Source organism: Lynx rufus, unplaced genomic scaffold, assembly GCF_022079265.1.
Source record: "Lynx rufus isolate CCGP_SWC_20201006 ecotype Redwood Valley unplaced genomic scaffold, mLynRuf1.p SCAF_15, whole genome shotgun sequence".
Classification (NCBI taxonomy): Eukaryota; Metazoa; Chordata; class Mammalia; order Carnivora; family Felidae; genus Lynx; species Lynx rufus.
In genome coordinates, this window is record NW_025814829.1 from 60,351,433 (window position 1) to 60,368,441 (window position 17,009).

At 46.7% G+C, this 17,009-nt stretch overlaps 1 protein-coding gene across 5 annotated transcripts in view; it reads right to left on the bottom strand.

The window, feature by feature from the left end:
• AHCTF1 (AT-hook containing transcription factor 1) overlaps window positions 1-1,724 on the bottom strand; it is a 79,845-nt gene extending 78,121 nt beyond the window's left edge. For 3 of the 5 annotated variants that reach the window (XM_047077122.1, XM_047077123.1, XM_047077119.1), the window contains exon 1: window positions 1,628-1,722. The gene's annotated coding sequence lies outside the window, so the exon portion shown is untranslated. Of the gene's footprint in view, window positions 1-1,627 lie in introns of all 5 variants that reach the window. The other 2 variants (XM_047077120.1, XM_047077124.1) reach the window with 2 other exon arrangements.
• Window positions 1,725-17,009: the final 15,285 nt, after the last annotated feature.

Here is a 17,009-nt window from a genome sequence, read left to right on the forward strand (position 1 = left end):
TGAATTCCACCAAATAATTCAGTAATTCTAGTGTAACATATACTGAACAAACATCTACAGAACATTTTGTATGCATTTTTACTTTTTTTGGCTCTTTTCAGTAAAGACTAAGAATTATGATGCACATAGAAGCTGCCAGTGGACTCTGGAATCCCCAGCCTTGTAGTGGCTGCTCTTTCAAAGTTAACTCAAACATTTTTGAAGCTCCAAGCACGTTTAAAAAGTTGTGCTGGGAAGGGAATGCAAGGGCAGAGAGATGACCCGCTTCCTGACCTCAAAGAGTTGCGTTCTAGGAGATACATAATCAAGGACAGAATATTAGACACAAATAAATGCTACAAGAGAAGATAAATGATGTGGGAGAAGGGGAAATGAAAAAGTCACTAGAAAAGATGGCATTTAAGCTGAGGAAGGTGTGAAATTTGAGAACTTGAAAGAAAGCAGGTACCGCGCCCAAGGCTCCAAGCAAAAGAGTAAGAAGTACATTTCCAAGAAAATGGGCCCAGCAGTGGGGGAGCTTTCTGGAAGAGCTGAAGCACAGTTGAGTCTGGACAGAACAGACGTAGACTCTAGAGACCGCTGACCTAACCTGGGGAAGTCAGTCTTCCTTCTCAAGAAAAATGAGGAGTCCCTGAACATCTTCATGGTCAGAAGACAATGTTTATTTCCTCTTTAATCAAGAGGAGTCTATCCCCCAAGAACAATATTTTTTAAGTGTATTTTAATTATTGCTGTCTTGCGACCTGGGAACACTTCGGTAGTAGGTTGTGGGGGAAAAAAGGGGGTCAAAAATTACAGGATGGAGAGAACGCAGACTTCTCCGGTGGCGTTTAACGCACTTAGAGCATCCCGCGGGCATTAACTTGAGCTGGGCTTGACATCCCCCGGTCACTGACCCAGACAGTCAAAGCTCACGAGAGCTTCTTAAAATCTGCTGGTTCTTTAGGATATTTTGAGAATCAACTGAAGTTCAGAGTTTCCGAGAGACCTGGGTTTTATCCTAAAGGACCCGGGTTCCTCCAAACACTTCTCAAACTGCCAATTTGAAAAAAGGTAACAGCGAGCATGGACCCCGTTGGCGCTGAGCACACACACCGCCGCCCCCACCGCCCCGCAGAAGTCAACTAGTAACAAAGTGACGGTCCTCAGGTTGGCAGGGGGGACACGGAAGGCAGATTCACAGCCGCTCCAAGACGTCCTGCGGTTCCACGCCGCACTTTTCCACTCCCCGCGCCCCCACTCACCCGAGCCAGGCCCAGGAGCATGTGGAGCGCACGCCGGCGCAGGAGCGGCCCCACGGCCCCGCAGGCCCGGCCGGGGACAGGCCGGCCAAGGTCTCCACCGCCCCGGAGAACGGCGCGGGCGGGACGCCGGCGGGGAAGTCGTGGGGGGTGGACCCCGCAACGCCTCTCCGCCGCCATGTGCTGCCGCTCTGCCGGGAGGTGGTTATGTAACCCGCTGCCGGAGGCCCCCCCCCCCGACCCGGAACGCACCGCCCCCCGCCGCCAACCGCGTCCGCCCGCCGGCCGCCGCCCCGGCAGCGCGCGGGGAGGCCCGCGGCCCTGCGGCCCAGGCCGCGCGGACCCGCCCTCGCGCGCCGGCCCGGCCCCTCCCGCCCTTCCCCTACCTGCGCAGGGCGGACGGCCGAGTGCAGGGGGCGCGAGGCCGGGCGCGAGCTCCTCCCGCGCGGGGCCGTCACAGCATCTCCCGGGAGACACGGCCGCCGCCACGGGCAGGGCGCGCTCGCCGCCGCCGCCGCACCGAACCTCCAGCCTCCGCCCGCGACCTCGCCGGCCGCGGCAGCCCCACCGCCCTGCGGGCGCCTCCGCCGGCTGCAGGCCGGCGCGCCGTTCAGCGACTCAAACGCCGCGGCGGTTCCGGGTCCTCCTCCCCGCGACTCGGCGTCCCCGACGCTGACGCCGCCAGCCCTGTTCTGAGCATTACCCTGGGCCGACCGACCGAGTCCTATATACCCGGGAGGGGAGGGGAGGGGCGGGGCGGGACCCGGGTTGGGGGGGGCAGGGGGCAGGGGCGGGGTGCCGGGGCGCGGGGCGCGGAGGGAGGGCGGCGGGGGAAGGAGATGGCGGCGCGGAGGCCTGAGTTCTCGCGAGTGTAGAGGCCTCGGCGCCTGCTCCGCGGGAATTTTCAAACTCTCGGAGGAGGAGGTGGGGGGAGGGTAAGGGAGGAAAGGGAAGCCGGCTGGGGAAGGGCCGGCCATTTACATAAAACAGGATCTCCCCGCCTCCAAAGCGCTGACGGGGTCGGGGGTCGAGGCGGGGGCGGGGGTGTGTGTATGGAAACTACGAGTCCCGCCATGCCTTGCGCGCCACACGCCTGCGGCGGCCGGGCGCGCGGGCCCGCGCGGAGTCGGGAGTGGTAGTCTTTTTGCCCGCGGTCCGCGGCGCCGGCCCGGACCCGCCCTCCTCGCCGCCCCGCGGGCAGGGGGAGGGAGCGCCGCTGTGGCGGGAGAGTCGTCGCCACGTTAGCAGGTGGCCCCGCTTGCTAGCGGCCGCGTGACCGTCTTTGCCCCATGGGAGGCGCCTCAGCTTGTGGTGGTTTTCGTGCCCAAACACGTTTCAAGCGATTAGATGCCTAGTATGTCCCTAATCGTAAACAATAAAAGGATTATAACGTGGGGTAAAGGGAAGATCCTAGCAGGCCGCTTTTTTTAATCAGGAAAGTTTATCCTTTTCTGTTACTCTTTCCCGTATGTCTTTTGAGATATGCTGCCTTGTAGAAATATAATTTCCTTTTTTCTGTAATTTTGGTGTCTTTACTGACAGCAGCCTCTGAACATCATGTATTTGTTTGCAAAGGTGCTGGGCTAAGTTGTGGCGGAGCAGTTAAAAGGGGTCTTTGGTTGTTTGTCTTAAATATTTTAAACAGACTTTTTCAAACAGAAACCACCCCTTTGGCAAATGTGCCTGTGTCAGGGCCTTGCCCCTGTCCTACACTTCCTTTCTTTGGCACCTACATTCATGACTACTAAACGTCTTGGTAGTCGCAAGACAGGAGTTCTAAACAATGGTTTCCTGCTCCCGAAGCTTTGTGACGTTAGGAAAATCGAGTGACCTCTCTGGGCTTCAGTTATCAGATGTGTAGAGTAAGGGGGACTGGATTAGAGGATTGACTGATGGGTTACACAGACATCTGTTAGCTTTTCTCTAAGGGCCCTGCCAGTTGTAAAGTTCAAAAATCTATCTCCTCGTACTTACTATGCAGTTTAATGGACTTCCTAAGTCAGATTTTAACCTTTCCTTCCGTCCTTACCAGCAGGATGGTTTCTGTATGGCTATCTAAAATCTGAACCAACCTTACCTGTCCTGCCTGATTTCCCTCTTAGCTGTGAGGATCCTTTCTTCACTCTGATGGGAGCAAAAGGCAAACTGAGGGCAAAGCGGGCCCTGACACTGCACAACCCACCCCCCTTGAGGGGGGATTCCTCAGGTACCAGTAACCGCTAAGAACGAAGCAAAGGAAGAACGAATGGTCAACCGATAAAGATCACAGTCATGTAGGGCTTGAAACTCTGCTACAGTTTGTAACTGTCTTAATGATTTACAAGGAAAACACAATCTTAATAACAGACCTCCAGGAACCTTGGACTCAATCTCCTGGAGCCCTAGTCACCTCCACCTCCATAGGGTAGAAAACCCTGTATGATCCGTCACTCCTGACAGTCACAACTCGACTCTGCCCACGGATCTTCTCCCCGTGCCGTAATAAAAACATCTTTCCTCGCTGTGAAGTGTCTCAAGAATTCTTTCTTGGCCAGTGGGCTTGACAAATCCCGTATCGACTCTCCTCCAAACGTATCTTTGCCTTTCACTGTCCCCCAGCCTCTCCGCCTGTCTAAACCTCAATATCCTTCAGGGCCCAGCTCGAGCCTTTTTTCTCTCTCCCTCATCCCTTTTTCTCTCTCCCTAGGCTGAGTCTCCCTTCAGGGTCAGCCCACATGAATTATTAAGAACTGGCACTGAAAATATGCTAATTGTATTATTTTATGTCTGTTTCCCTATCTGCCTCCAACTCTGTCCATCCGTCCACCACCCCTGTCACCCAGCTACCATGAAAGCAGAATGTACCTTACATTTTTTTAATGTTTATTTATTTTTGAGAGATGGCTTACTTTTTTTAAGTTTATTGGGGGGGGGAGGGGCAGAGAGAGAGGGAGAGAGTCCCAAGCAGGCTCTGAGCTGACAGTGAGGAGCCCTATGCGGGGCTCGAACCCATGAACAGTGAGATCATGATCTGAGCCTAAATCAAGAGTCGATTGCTCAACCGATTGAGGCATCCGGGTGCCCCAATCTTATACATTTTTTAAAGTGCTTCCCTTATAACTGCTAGTTGTTTATTTTAATTTCATTTGAAAACAGAATTTTCACTTTAAAGCTCTCATTCAACCCTTTTCCCTCTTTTCATTGAACTAAGCATATGCCAAATTATTTATTAGCTTCAAGAACTATTAATGTGTATTTTTTTTTCATGGTTATTTCTTATTTTATTGACTGGTCGTTTCACCTTGTCGGAGGTGTAAAGCTAAATTAGGACTTTAAGAATGTAGAATAACGAAGGGGGTGAAGGCACTCACACATTTAGTGAGTAGTAAACTAGGAAGATGCGTGAAACTTTGGGTTGGAATCAGAGTGAAAACCTGTTGACTGAAGGGAGGTCCTTGGTTTCCTCCTACAACAATCTCCCCGTTGGCTAAAGTCTATAGAAATGAATGTTTATGAAAAACTCGTATTTTCACAAAACGCCATTAGATGGGAGAAACGGCCGGGATAGAAGGATGTGGCCACGGGGGATGCCAGTCTGCAGCAGGGATGGCTGGGCTGGAGGTTAACCTGCAGGTTAAGAGCGGGCTGGGAAGTCTAGAGGCAGAGCTTGGCACATTCACCAGAAGCCCCAGCTTTCCAGCCAAAAGTCTCGAGGACGCTTTCCTCAAACAAGGTGTATTAAATGGAAAAAATAATCTGGGCTTGGTAGTCAAATGAGTTTGGGGAAAAGCTGATTAAACAAAATCACACGTTTCCTTCATGTAATGTTTTACCGCCTTTAATGTGCTTGGCATTGCCCGGAGTTACGTGACCGTGGATTCCATCTAGGCTCCCTCCTGCATCATCCTGCCTCGTTAGTGTTCCCCAGAATGGACCTCAGTAAAGGCAGCTTCAAAGCTTTCCCTTATTGGAGGAAGCATTGTGTAGTGAAAAGACTATGGTCATTTGGAGCCGGAAAAACTTGGGTTTTTAATCCTTTTCGCTACTTGCTGGCAACATGACTTTAACTGAATTTCTTCACTCTCTGAGCCTGTTTTCTCATCTGGGGAGAAAGGATGATGTTGCTCACTTCCTTTGTGGGGCTGTTGCAGAGATTAAGGAGAAGTAGGTGCCTGGCTCAGAACTTCATTCCCTCTTTACCTGTAATGGTCAACAGGTTGGTTTTTTGTTTTTTTCAGGGGGTTTCCTTCGGTAGAAAGCCTAGAAAATGATAATGGCATGGCCCCTCCCGCTTCCACTTGGAATGTTTTATTTAAAAGGCAATATTTCAATACCAGCCCAGCATCCTGGGAGCCACCAACGACCATCTGATTTCCGGGACTTTTGGAATCTCGTTGAAGTATTGTGATTTAGATTTTGGTTTGTTTTACAAAGAAATGGGTGGGGGCAGGGAGCTTTGCTACTTTAACAACAACGAGTGGAGCTTGCCAGGCTCAAAGAGAGGCGATCATTTGCCCTGAACAGTTACATTTTCATCATTTTTGTAGAGATTATGGGTTATAACCAGCAGTGCCCAGCCTGGATTTCTCCAATTGACAATCAGCTTGGTGAGTGAAGAATCTTATTTTTCTTGTTCCCCATGACGTCTCCAGAGATGGTATAATGCCAACATGTAAATAAGATAATTGTTTAGTGAATTAGTATGTCTTTATCAATTTCACCATTCGAAGCAAAATATGCAATATTAGATTAAAAAGGACCCTACAGATAGTTAGGCCAAACAACTCATTTTATAGATGGGGAAACGGATGGTCAAATGATTTTCCACAAATACTTTGGGATGGATTTTATTTGTTTTCCTTACAAAAAAAGATATTATTATTTTTTTATTATGAAATTTATTGTCAAATTGGTTTCCGTACAACACCCAGTACTCATCCCAACAGGTGCCCTCCTCAATACCCATCACCCACCCTCCCACTCCTCATCAGGGGCGCCTGTGTGGCTCATTCAATTAAGCCTCCAACTTGGGCCCAGGTCCTGATCTCACGGTTGGTGAGTTCCAGCCCCACGTCGGGCTCTGTGCTGACACCTCGGAGCCTGGAACCTGCTTCGGATTCTGTTTCCCTCTCTCTCTGCTCTTCCCCTGCTCACGCGCTCTCTTTCTCAAAAATAAACATTAAAAAAAATAAAAAAGACATTAAATCAAATCTACAGTTTTTAAAGAAGAAAAGTAATATATTTCTGTCATTAAAATAGTGTTTATGCACCTGAAAAATGTTTTAAACGAGTGATACCCAAAAAAGCCACATATTTTCTTTCTTTCTTTAAACAATGATAGTATTTGTCATAAACATGATATCATAATTAATCTCTTCTTAAAAATTATTTCCCTTTCTGCCTCTCCCTTTCTTTCACATTTTCCTCTCCCAATATCACTTCTTAAAATCTATGCATTTAAGAAGATTTTTTTTTTTAAATTTTTTTTTTTCAACGTTTATTTATTTTTGGGACAGAGAGAGACAGAGCATGAACGGGCGAGGGGCAGAGAGAGAGGGAGACACAGAATCGGAAACAGGCTCCAGGCTCTGAGCCATCAGCCCAGAGCCTGACGCGGGGCTCGAACTCACGGAACGCGAGATCGTGACCTGGCTGAAGTCGGACGCTTAACCGACTGCGCCACCCAGGCGCCCCAAGAAGAATTTTTTTATATTTATTTATTTTTGAGAGCAAGAGAAACAGAGCATGAGTGGGAAAGGGGCAGAGAGAGAGGGAGCCACAGAATTGGAAGCAGGCTCCAGGCTCCGAGCTGTCAGCACAGAGCCCAATGCAGGGCTTGAACCCACAAACCGCGAGATCATGACCTGAGCTGAAGTCGGCCGCTCAACGACTGAGCCCCCCCCAGGTGCCCCCAAATCTATACATTTTAACTAAAACTGTCAAGGTTCTGATTTCTCTGTTCCTTAATCCCCCCCCACACCCCCGACCAAACACCATTTTAATGACAGATCTTGAAATTCTGCCACACACATATTGTTTTCAACCTTTGCCTTTTCAAGACTCGCGATTGCCTTAGAGCGCTGTTATACCAGATTCCAGAGGGCACGTAATAGTTAACAAGATGCTTTTAGTCAGTGGTGTTGCAAATACTGCTCTGAAGTCACAGATCCCTCACTTGTCTGAAGCTCCCGGCCTCTAAGGAAACCCAGCTCAGAGAAGTCGGCTCTGCAGAACTGAGAAGTCATGGAAATGAGCACGGCCAAATCTGATATTCCATTGAGGGAATAGGTCACCCGTTTTAGCAATTGCTTCGTGCCTGGTTCATTAGATCCTCAGCCTCTCTTTCTCATAAACGTATTTTAATCCCATTGGGCGCACGTGTCCTTTATCAACCTTGGCATTTGCATGGTACTTTCAGTTTTTGGAGTGTTTTAAATCGTTAGTCAAAACAATATCTCTGCATGGTTTGGATGAAAAACTGTGGATTTGTTTTCCCTTTTGCTTCTACTCCTCCTGGGGTCCTCTGTCTGGTTTTTTAATAAACTTCAGGTAGACTTGTTGGATTTGATTGGAGAAAGGTGTAGGTGACATGGTATCAGTTTTTCACCATGAAGTGTCTGGGAAAATCAAAGCAAGATGTTCACGAGGATGCCCTATGTATAGAGCCGCAATGGAATGTCCAGAATAAAGTTCAGCATAGCCTAAGGCAGTCTCCTCCTGAAGATAAGTTTCAATGTAGAAGACCTTTATGGTTCAGAAGTGAATTATTTATTAGTAGACCACATAATTCCTGCTTAGTGAAGAAAACAACACAGAAATTTTTTTATGCTTATTTATTTATTTTGAGAGAGACAGAGAGTGTGAGTGGGGGAGGGGCAGAGACGGGGGGGGGGAGGTTGGGGGGGGCGGGTAGAGAGAATCCCAAGCAGGCTCTGGGCCGGTAGCTCACAGTCTGATGTGGGGCTTAAACTCACAAACTGTGAGATCATGACTGGAGCCAAAACCGAGTCGGAGGCTTAACTGACTGAACCACCCAGGCGCCCCACATCCTTAAGATTCTAAATCATAATTGTCAAATCGAATTTTTCAGTATAGTTTTGTTCCTGTTCTCCGTCATTCGTTCATTCATTTGTTCATTCCAGCAAATATTATTTGAGCGTTTTCAATAGGCTGGTTGTTACTCAAGGCACTGGGGATACAAAGCTTGATAAGACCAGTACCTGTGTCCTTCAGCAATGCAATCAGGAGAACAGAATGAAAGGAAAAATTAACTTTCGTTTGAAATATTTTTTTTTTAATAAAACCTCCTTTCAAATCAAAGAGAGCTACCACTCTTTCTCAAATATGTTACTGATAATTATAATGAACACTCAGTGCCCTAGCCAGTCGTGGGAATATTCTAGCTTCCCATTCTGGTTTTGGTCAAGCCTTGTATTCAAAAGAATGGGTTGGATCACAGACTCATTTCCCACCAGGTGGGCAGAAGGCACTTTTAAGGAAGGCCTGCCACTTTTATGTTTGGCTGTTTTTGAATAATAGAAATCTCTCAGATTTGTTTGTACGATTCTACATTCTCTTATTTTAAAGGGTGTAATTTTAAAGTTAGATGACTACCCTTCCTTACCTTTGCCACAGATGGTGGACATGAGGGTTTAATACACTTGGCGAATTTCAGGTGTTAAATATAGTCGACGACTTTGGTTAAAGTACAAATAGAAAACACCCCCTTACCCTACACCGTTCCCACAGCACTTATATTTTTGTATGGTTGGGAGGTTTTTACGTTTTCTGGGGGACGTGCACAACACACGTTGGCTCTTTCAATCCCATCTAAGACAAGCATGTGTTGCCTCTTCAATGGGGCAACTTTCGGGAAACAGACACTTGAAAAATCTTTAGTAAATAAAGCTGGTAGCTGTCTCCTCGGCAGGGTAGACAGTGGAAACCTTAACTCTAAAAAGAAGAGGGCGAGGAGAGACCCAGCAGAGCCATGGTGTAAGAATCCCTGTCTTTTTAATTTTTAAAAAATATTTTTTAATGTTTATTTATTTATTTTTGAGGGGGTTGAGGGGCAGAGGGAAAGGGAGATAGAATCCCAAGCAGGCTCCACGCTGTCAGCACAGAGCCTGACGCAGGGCTCGAACTCACAAACTGTGAGATCATGACCCTAGCAGAAATCAAGAGTTGGTTGCTTAACCGACTGAGCCACCCAGGCACCCCAAGGTTCTGTCTTTTTGAGTTAGTGTTCAAAGATTGGAAGGGTGCCTGGGTGGCTCAGTCAGTTAAGCATCCGACTTCAGCTCAGGGCATGATCTCACGGTTTGTGAGTTCGAGTCCCGAGTTGGGCTCTGTGCTGACAGCTCAGAGCCTGGAGCCTGCTTCAGATTCTGTGTCTTCCTCTCTCTCTGCCCCTCCCCTGCTCACACTCTGTCTCTCTCTGTCTCTCTGTCTCTCTGAAAAATAAATAAACAAAAAATTAAAAATAATAAATTAAAAAACCCAAAGATTGGAAAATCAAGAATCTCTCAGTTTAAACATCATGCAGATTTCTCCCCCTCCCCACCCCAAAATAATAAATATAGACCATGAAGGTTTCAAAGAAGTAATTATAGTCCCACCGACACCATAAGACTTGGGTGGAGTCATGAGGCAGAGCCACGAAGGACAAAGAGATGCACGGAAACCAACCTTGGCCGACTTGGGTGTGAGTCCAGCTGAACTGGAAACCATCTGTTACGTAGAGTAAATCTCCATAAGCCATTCAATGACAGTTGCAGGCAGGGTCCTTAAGAACCCACTGGCTTTGTTAACGGTATTTAATTAGAATCCTTTCTTTCCTTTGCTATTTTTGCTGGCAGACTTCAAACCTGCACGTTGCCAGCCTCCTGGAGAAGAGGAGATCTGGAACTCCCAACTTTAGGTCATCCCTCAAGTCCCCCCAGACCATCAGGCCCACAGGCCAGGTCAGCCCAAGTCATATCCTACTCTACACCAGCCTCAACGCACACACATGGGAGGGCAGGTATCTACAGCATGTGGTTGAAGGCGGTATTCTGAGACTTTCCTCAAATGTGTGAAACACTTTGGGAAGCGACGTGTTGAAACACAAAGCACTGAATTCACAGGAAGCAGATGTACATGTGAATCCTGATGAGTGGGCTACCTTTGGTATCAGTGCATCTGTGCAAAAAGACCTCAGACCGTCCAAGCCTCAGTTTCTCCATCTGTTGTGAGGACTGTGTGTAAAAATATGTAGTAAACTTCAAACTTCTACCAAGTGTTTGCTATTGCCTATGTTTTGTTGGACATCAGATGACTTATTTAAGCTGGGTAGATAAGAACAATGAGTGATAGCACGGAACATGTTTCTCTGTCGTTTTGGATGCATTGTTCTATGTGAATATCGGGCTACAGTCCGTCATTGCAGTAAGATTTTTCTTTTAAGTTGCTAGTCGTTGTTTTTTTTTAAGTTTATTTATTTTGAGAGAGACAGAGACAGTGTGAGTAGGGAAGGGGTAGAGAGAGAGGGAGAGAGAACCCCAAGCAGGCTCTGCACGGTCAGCGCAGAGACCGATGCCGGGCTCGAACTCACAAAACCATGAGATCACAACCCGAGCCGAAACTGAGCTTCGGACGCTTACCCAACTGAGCCACCCAGGTGCCCCAGCTAGTCATTGATTTCTTAATGTTAACCCATCTACTATATAATTTCATATATAAATCACAGATTACCAGAGTCAGGGGACCCTTCGAAATGACCTACTCCAGCGTGTTTCGATGGGATATTTGCTCAAAGTGACATCTCACGTTGGCAAACCTAAACAGCCCGCGGGGTTCCTGAGTTCCTGTGTCCCATCCACTTCAACCCAAAGGGAATTAATTACCCTTTATGACACAACTGCGAGCAGAATAAAGAAAACCTATTCTCCTGGCCACTTTAAAACATCAACATGGGTGATTAGACGGGAAACAAAACACAGTTGCGATATGAAAGAGAAACAAAGCGTTTCCAGCTTCATGAACCTGAATAAAAAATACCTTCCCCCATAATTGCTGCCATTATCTCATGTGTTTGCAGCAAGTTAATGGAAGGGACTCTCCAGATAAGGGGCGCGAATGAGCAATGGTGCTATTCGCACTGGTCGAGAAGCCGGCCGCCTTGAAACCCAAAGGTGTTCAGGCTGTGTGTTACAACATCTCTCTGACGCTGTCTTCTGAATACTTTTTTTTTAATGTTTATTTATTTTGGAGAGAGAGACAGAGCACAAACGGGGGATGGGCAGAGAGAGAGGGAGACACAGGATCCGAAGCAGGCTCCAGGCTCCGAGCTGTCCGCACGGAGCCCGACGCGGGGCTCAAACTCATGAACCGTGAGATCATGACCTGAGCCGAAGTCGGACGCTCCACCGACTGAGCCACCCAGGCGCCCCCCTCTTTGTCACTTCTCTGAATTATGTGGTTCCTATTATTCTCTCAAGTCGTGTGCCATCAGATTCACTTTTAGCCTTCTGAGAAGTTTGCTTACCTTCTCGGACTTCTTGCTTGTTTCCTGACATTCACGTGGCCAACCATTGCGCTTGTTTTCGAAGGTTAGAAAGAAGAGCGTTGAGAGCAAAGGCATCTGGCCGGCAGCCCCCCAGACACGCTCAGGGTGACAGCACCGCGAACCTGGCTCTAGTCAGTCCAGAAACTGAGCCGTGCCAGGACCCCAGCGCTCATCCGTCTCCAGGAGACTGACTTGTAGGAAGCACATTTGTAAAAAGTTTATAGACACAAACCCCAATTCTAATGTATTGACTTACAGTCCTGGACGTTTCCTTGCTTTTGCTAGGATCCCCGTGACTCCTATCCAGAGCACCCCCTTTTCCGAGGCTGAGGTATCTGGGAAATGGAATGACCAAAAGACTGCTTGATGAACACTAAGTCGAAGTTTGAAGGGCGGGAATTGTTTGGAGAGAGATTTCATCCGAGCCTGAGACGCCTGATGGCTCACAGTTGCCTCACAACAGGACAGTCTGGGCGAGACAAACACTGCCGGCTCCCGGTCCCTGAATTCCTTTCCCAGGGAGAAAAGGTTCACGGCTGCCAATTGGAGCGCAAGGTCAGTCCAGGCAGGGCCCAGCACAGCAGACTGGGTTTTTGTTGGTGAAACTACAACCAGGCTGGCTCTCTTGAGATTGCTTCCGGGTCACTGCGAGCGATACATGGGCGTTTCCAACTTCTCGATGCACGGTCTCTCAGTTCACTAGCACCGATGGTCAAGTCTACCCATGACATGGGTGAATTTCATTCCTTTGTCATTCAAAGGATAATTTTAAAAAATGTGTTTAATGTTTATTTTTGAGAGAGAGAGAGAGAGACAGAGTGCAAGTGAGGGAGGGGGCAGAGAGAGAGGGAGACACAGAATCGGACGCAGGCTTTGGACTCTGAGCTGTCAGCACAGAGCCGGACGTGGGGCTCGAACTCACAGACCATGAGATCATGAGCTGAGCCGAAGCCGGATAAGGAAGACCTTAACCGACGGAGCCACCCAGGCGCCCTGAAAGAACAATTTTTTTTATTTTTTAAAAATGTTTTTAATAGTTAATTAACTTATTTTTGAGAGAGACAGTGCGAGCATGAGTGGGGGAGGGACAGAGAGAGAGGGTGAGAGAAAGAATCCCAAGCAGGCTCCATGCTGTCAGTATGGATGCGGGGCTCGAACTCACGAACCATGAGATCACGACCTGAGCCGAAGTCAGACACTTAACAGACTGAGCCTCAAAGGGGGCAATTTGATTTCCTTTATCTTCTTGGGGGATATCTTGCTCTCTCTTCCACGAATTACTATGTACCGATATCACACTCTTCTATAATTCTAACAGCTCCTTCACAAAAGCACCTGTTCTAGTGTAACATATTTACCGTCAAACTGTGGCAAGGAACGGGACAGAGAACACACCGCGGAGGCTGTTAGAGCTGCTATTCTAGGGGTACACTTAATGATGATCCATGATTAGGGGTGCCTGGACGGCTCAGTTATGCGTCCGAGGCTTGATTTCGGCTAGGGTCGTGATCTCAGCCCTGCGTCAGGCTCTGTGCTGACAGTACGGAGCCCACTTGGGATCCTCTGTCTCCCTCTCTCTCTGCCCCTCCCCCGCTCATGCTCTGTCTCTATCAAAATAAAAACCTAAAAATAATAATAAAAACATAAATTCATTAATTAAATAAAATTCAAAGAATTGATTTAAAAAAATGATGATCCATGCCAGGAGTACAATGCATAGTTGTCTGTTGTGTTATTTTATTCTGTTATTATTGTAGCTTAGCACTGACAGCAGAATTTTCTAGCAAGGGTAATGCAGCAACAGGCTCACAGAGGGGAAGAGAACGGAGAGGCCGAGGGTTTACAAACTGCCATTCACCTCACGACTCTGCAGACCCCAGAGCGTCTCTTTCTCATCATCTACTCCTTCATCTGGACACTGGGATGATAATAGGGCCCCCCCCACACACACCGAGTTGTTATTGGGGCCTAAAATTCACAGCCCGAGTAACACACTCAGAATAGTGCCAAACAAGTCAGAGGGGTCTAATAAATGCTAGTTTTCCTCCTTCGTTTTGACTGGCTTTGTAGATACTTTCATGAATAGTAGCGCAATATTCAGAGGAACAACCACACGCAGAAGTTTTCCAAAGGTGACAGTAACTCCGGAACTCAAGAAAGAAAAAAACAGTCCAAGATAGGAACAAAGTGGAAGGACACTGCTCGTAAGAATGAAAATCGGCATACCATTATTGTGGTGTTTTTCTCTAACTTAATGCTGCGAGAAGCAGGTGAACTTGAACTTTGGCTGGCTCAATATGGCCGTGCTGGAAGCGTGAGATGACTGTCTTCGGTAAAGCTCTCTCCCTTGAACTGTGGGCTTTCCTTTCTGACTGAGCTGAATGTTCTCCTTCTTTTATTTATTTATTTAGTTAGTTAGTTAGAGAAAAGAGTGAGCATGAGCTCGGGGAGGGGTGGAGAGAGAAGGAGAGAGAGAATCCCAAGCAGGTTCTAGGCTATTAGCACAGGGCCCGGCACAGGGCTCGATCTCACGAGCCGTGAGTCATGACCTGACCAAGAGTGGGACACTTAACCAACTGAGCCACACAGGTGCCCCCTGAATGTTCTTATTCTTACATGTCCCCAGAGTGACTGATCCCTCCCTTCTCAAAGGTCCTTCACCTCTGCCTGCCTTCTTGACATTGAGTATGTGGTCAGTGTGACTGCTGATACCTTTTCCAAATTGCAAAGTCATGGAAAAGACCGATTACTGCTCTATTATATACCGCAACCATCAGTAAGCAGTAACAACCGTGTACGTGTCTCTTAACATAAATATAGAGACAGTACATTTTATGACAGATAAACGTATGAGTCGAAGCAATTCGGCTTTAAAATTTATCATGTAAGTCATGTTTCTTTATCTCATGCCACAAGAAGGGAGGGCATTTGTGTTTTATTGTTAAGTGGCTGTGTTCTCCATTTACAAAAAAAAAAATTTAAGTTATTGTGCTAAAGTCATAGACCAGGTTTCAGTTACTGGAATCCAGGTGAACGAATGAGATGTTCACATAATGCAACGTGAAAGGCTCTGCGCTCACCACCTTTATCTAGTCACCTCCTGCTTTTGCTTAATTTTATTAACTGGTGTTTGCTTACAATCAGGAGAATGAATGTATACCTAAGATGGACCCCTGTCCTGACTGGTTTAAAAATAATTACCGAAGAGGTTCAGATTTGTTACCCTTTGTGATTATACACAACCCTATATGGGGCACCTGGGTGGCTCAGTTGGCTAAGTGTCCGACTTTGGCTCATGATCTTGAGGTTCGTGAGTTCGAGCCCCGTGTCCGGCTCTGTGCTGACACCCCAGAGCTGGAGCCTGCTTCCGATTCTGTGTCTCCCTCTCTCTCTGCCCCTCCCCTGCTCATGCTCTGTCTCTGTCTCTCTCTCTCTCTCTCTCTCAAAAATAAATAAAATTTAAAAAAATCAAAATAATGCTTCTGGTACAGAAGCAGGAAAAAGTTATGGGGATTTGCAAAGTTGTCTACGTTTTATTGCCCCACACGGCTTGGAGCAAGTTATGTAACCACTCCTTGCCTCTGTTTCCTCGTTTGCAATATACAAAAAGACGGTAGCTTTATGCCGTAGTGCTCTCTGGGAAATGAAATGCTTAACCTGTATAGAACACTTTGGAATAGTACAGTCATCCCTTGAACTTGGGTGTGAACTGCACGTGTCCACTTATATGCAGATTTTTAAAAATAAATGTACCACAGTACAGTACATGTATTTTCTCTTACTATTTTCTTAAAAACATTTGCTTTTCTCTAGTATTATTGTAAGAATATGGGAAAAAATACGTATAACATACAACATATGTGTCAATCGGCTATATACGTCATCAGTAAGGCTTCTGGTGATGAGTAGTCTATTTGTAGTTGAGTCTGGGGGGAGTCGAAAGTTACACGTGGATTTTTGACTATTGTAGAAGGTTCGTCTCCTAACCCACACGTTGCTCCAGGGTCAGCTGTACTTGGCCCCTAACGTGCTCAGGAAGTGTTTAGTTATTCTTACGATCACTATAAATTTAAGAAAATGAAACAAGAAGTCTCTAGTTTCTTCAGATCGACATTCCCTTGTATACCACCAATCAACACGTAGTTAGTAATAAACCAAGAGTTTGGCCTTCATCGTTCTCCCATGACCAAATGGTGTTACTCAGATTATAGGAATATCATGCTTCCCACACAAAGGCTTGCCGTACAACCAGCCTCCTATGGAGGCACAAAGAAATTCTCAGTGTGTGTGCTCATTTATCACGATGTCAGTCACTCCTGACCCAGTCACTTGTTTGGGGAAGAAAACAAGGGCTGCATCCTTGGTCTCTGTTTTTGGTTGAATTGTGTCCTCCCTAAAAGATACGTTGATACAGATCAATGGAACAGGACAGAGAGCCCAGACATAAACACATGCATATATGGTTAACTCATCTATGACAAATGAGGCAGGAGTATACAAAGGGGAAAAGGTGGTCTCTTCAACAAACGGTGTGCAGAAACCTGGACAGCCACATGCCAAAGAATGGCACTAGACTGCTTTCCTACACCATTTACAAAAGTGAATTCAAAATCGATTGAAGATGTGAATGTGAGACGTGAAACCACGAGACTCCTAGAAGAAAACAGGCATTATCTCTTGGACATCAGCCTTAGCAACATACTTGAGATATATGTCCTCAGGCAAGGGAAACAAAAGCAAAAATAAACTGTAAGGGCTGCACCAAAGTAAAAAGTTTTTGCAAAACAAAGGAAGCCACTAACAAAATGAAAAGGCAACCTACTGAACGTGAGAGAGGAGACATTTGCAAATGATTTATCTGATAATGGGTTAATATTCAAAATATATAAAGAACTTCTACAACTCACACCCCCATGTTCATTGCAGCATTATTTACAATGGCCAAGATTGGGAAGCAACTCAAGTGGCCATCAGTAAATGAATGGATAAAAATGTGCTGTATATACACACACCCAGTGGAATATTACTCAGCCATAAAAAGGAATGAAATCTTGCCATTTGCAACAACATGGATGGACCTAGAAGGTATGATGCTAAGTGAAATAAGTCAGTCAGAGAAAGACAAATAGCATATGATTTCGCTTATATGTGGACTCTAAAAAACAAAACAAACAAGCAAAAAGAGAAAAAGACTCATAAACAGACTCAGGTGGTTGCCCCAGGGGAGGGGTTGGATGGGCAAA